At 38.4% G+C, this 3,769-nt stretch overlaps 1 non-coding gene across 1 annotated transcript; it reads left to right on the top strand.

Annotated features, from left to right (window-relative positions):
* Window positions 1-1,285: 1,285 nt before the first annotated feature.
* On the top strand, window positions 1,286-1,395 carry LOC112089584. Its single transcript, XR_002901218.1, has one exon. It is a non-coding gene; the product is annotated as a small nucleolar RNA R71 (small nucleolar RNA).
* The last annotated feature ends 2,374 nt before the right edge of the window (window positions 1,396-3,769 follow it).

Here is a 3,769-nt window from a genome sequence, read left to right as displayed (position 1 = left end):
TTTGTAAGATGGAACTACATTCATGAGTTATCATCATATCATGAGGTATCATCATAACACCTTCTTTAAATGTTAAAGAATTTTTTAAAATGCCCTTCATATATTTCTTTAGAGCATGTATCATTGCATAAGCTTCTACAAAAGATAATCTCACATTTAACTGCTCAATTAACTCTTTCAACTTAGCTTTTTCTTTCTCTTTCTTTTGCCCTTTCAATAGCTCGTGGGTATGGTGGTCTTGGCTTGTAGACGTGAGCTGGTGGAGGCAGTATAAGGTATTCTCCAAGAATTTCTTGAGAAACCCCTTCTTTTTCCTTTTCTCCATCCTTTTTGACTACTACTTTTTCTTCGTTTTCAGCCACAACTCTTTCTTTTCTTCCTTCCTCGAAATCTTTTGGATACTCTGGTTCCTTGTAAGCTAAACCGCTTCTGATAGTAATTGCTTTTAATTGATCAAAAGGTTCCAATTCATTCGTGTTTTCAGAAAAAAGGTTATCAAGATCATAAACAGACGAGTCTGTCTCCTTCGATTCATCTTTAACTAGGAAAAGAAATGAAAATTTTGCTGTTAACATCCTTTGTTTTCTTTCCAAACTCTTCAAATGCTTTGTCAAACTTTGCATGCAACCTTTCTAAATCTTCCTTCCTGGATTTCTGAAGTTCATTAACTTTTTCTTCTAGTTTTTCAACCTTGGAAAAACAAAAATAAGAAGGGAATACTTGTGTTTGCTCAAGAGGAGGCTGGAAAGAAAGTTGGCCGCGGTTCAACTCATCGCACCCACGGTAGAAATCATCTTGGTCGCGGTTCAGGTTGTCGTGGTGGTGAAAATCACATGGACCGCAGTTGAAAGGATCCCACCTGCAGTGGGGTTGATTCCGGTCAACTCTTCCAATTTGGTAAACTTCAGCAGTCTTCACCATCTCGTGACATTGGAAAATTTTCTTAACTCCATAATTATTCATGTTATAAACATAAGGTTCAATAGGATTGCTCCAATCATCAAAGTTATGCATTGAGCAAGACTTATCAGGTTTTTGCATTCCAAGATGATCTATTATTTGATAAAGACATTTCATAACATATGAGTCTTCTTGCTTGACCTTAGGACGTCGAGATTGGGTTAGGAGTCTTCTGTTTCTGATACTTCCTGCTAGATTAGTAATAAAGGTGTGAGCCTCATCTATAGATCTAGTGGAAAAATCTCCATTGCTAGAGGTATCAAAAGATGTTTTTAACCCTTCATTAACCCCTTGATAGAAGATGGTCAATAACCGTTCTTCAGAAAATCCATGGTGTGGACAATCTCTCTGGTATTCTCTGAATCTTTCCCAAGCGTCGTAGAGGTCTTCTGTATCCTCCTGCTGAAATTTTTGTATCTTGTTCCTTAAGAGATTGGAACGACCTAGAGTGTAAAAGTGACATGGGAAAGCCTCTTTACACTCTTTCCACGTCTTTATGGACGCAGGTGGAAAAGTTTTTAGCCATTTACTAGCTCTACCAGTCAAAGAGAATTGAAAAAGAGTGCACATATGGTAATCTACATTTTTTGCTATGTTTGAACATAGTTCTTCAATATGATCTATTGGGTGCTCTGTGGGATAACCATTATATTGTTGTTGTTTAAGTAAACTAATGTAGTGTACATTAGCTTTAGAATCTCCATCCTCTGGTAACGGTGGTCGGATTGCACGTCTATCTTCAAAGATGTTGTGAGCTGTGTCGCACTCACTAATCAGTTGTTCTCCTTTCTTGGTATGTTTTGGTTCTCCAATCGCTCCATTGCCATCATTGATTGGGTCATTAAGCTCATCATCAGATGGATCACCATCTATAAGAGGTGGCTTATCAGCGAGAGGGTCAAGAATTTGTTCCTGATCTCCCATTGAAAAGTACCTGAAAAATGCAAAGAAAAACAAAAGTAAGTTCTATAGAATTAAGAAGAGATTCGCTATGAAAGAGATCAAAATTCCCGGCAATGGCGCCAAAAACTTGATGCTACAGGATGAAATGGTTACTTCTAGCTTCACGTTTTAAATTTATAAACCCTAAATATCTGCAAGTGCACAGATGTGCGTTGTAATACTAAGGGGTCGAACCACAGAGATTTTGAGTTTTCAGTGCGAATCAATCGAAGACTTAAAACTAATATAACAAAAAAAATTGGGAGTTTTGGTTTTGGTGTCACTAAATCTAAGATGTAAGACGAAATTAAAAGGTTGTAAAACAATAAAAACTAGGCTCTGGGCTTAAGGGTATTTGCATGGGTTCATGAATGATCTAATGATAGACAAATAAATTGATAAAGGTAATTAACTAGTGAGATTCACGAACTCGAATAGACACAGGTATGATTAGCCAACTCTCGTCACTCTAATCAACTAATTACTCAAACTCGACAAGTAGCTTTTGTCTCTTGCCACGAATGAGATCATGCATTACTAAAAGAATTCATCTATGCTCACGATTCTCTATAGGTAGATTTTCGTCCCCTATAGCGATTTTGCTCGTATCACTTCTAGGTCAGGTAATCCGATACAACACTTTCATGGCTCCAATTAAACCTAAGATCAGTTTCTAAGTGGCCAGAAAAGAAAACATGCATTAAGAAAAAGAATGAACGATGGACTCCTAGAAGATTATAAACCCTAAATCTAACATTTCAACAAATCAAGACATGAAATTCCCTTTGAAAAATCCCTTTATAACCCAATTGAAAAACTACTCAGACATAGACAACTTCAATATCACAAAAGTAGTTAAGGTTTCTGTAAATTGAAATGGAGAAAAGTAAGGAAATAAAAAACAAGGTGAAGAAGGAGATCCGATGGTGCCCCTTTCGGTGGCTCCTCTTCAAAGGTGGCGGTTCTCTAAAACTCTTGATAATATGTGGGCGCATCCTCTCAGAATGACCTAAAAAAGGTATATATATATAGTGTCAGGGGTCTTTTGGAACAACTAGGGTTTGCAGGAATATTGATGGGAATGTGAGATTTAAAATGGGCTTCTGAGGCTCGGAAATAGGCTCTCCACGGTTGTTAAAGTCGCGGCTGCGGTGGAAGGTCTTCCGGCCGCGGGTGGGAACATTCTCGGCTTCCAGACTGTATTGATTCGCCTTCAGTGCAACAAGCATATATAGATATCTAACCGTTGGATTGCTTTGATTCTAAGTGTATTGGAAATCTGGTTGTCTCCTCTATCTTATGTCCAAATTTGGGGATAATCAGACGGTGGTAAGGTATTCATTTGTTGCCAAAATTCTGACGGTCTGAATTTATCTAAAATTGTACTTTTGCTCCAAAATGCATTCCTTTTGTCCAAATATCCTGAAAACTCTTTTGAAACTATAAAACATGGAAATCACTTAAAAATCATTGAAAACTAAGTTAAAACACATGAATAAGATCTTAAAATCATCCATAAAAGTGGTTTAAATACGGTGTTATCAATCTTCCTTGAAATCTCTTCTTACTTTGTATAAGTTCATCTTTCTCCTCTTTCTTTCTCAACCGTGCCTGGGTTGTTGTGCTCCAAGGGCTTTCTTTCTTCCTATTCCCTGGCGGGCTCCTCCCGATGTCTCAACCCTGCCATTGAAGCTCTTACCTCGCTGACCCACGATTGTCCCAGTTGAGCTGAGTACTCTACCAGTCTTTCCATCACCCAAAAGGTGGCTATTCGCGTTACTTTCCCATTCATACGAGGAGTGTGAATCCCCTTTTGCCCCGAGGGGACTCCTCCTTGTGCTGCTCGAGTTCTCCTTGAGCGGGGGGA

This window comes from Eutrema salsugineum, unplaced genomic scaffold (genome assembly GCF_000478725.1).
Source record: "Eutrema salsugineum unplaced genomic scaffold, Eutsalg1_0 scaffold_12, whole genome shotgun sequence".
In the NCBI taxonomy this organism is placed as follows: domain Eukaryota; kingdom Viridiplantae; phylum Streptophyta; class Magnoliopsida; order Brassicales; family Brassicaceae; genus Eutrema; species Eutrema salsugineum.
This window is presented reverse-complemented; position numbering and strand designations above follow the sequence as displayed.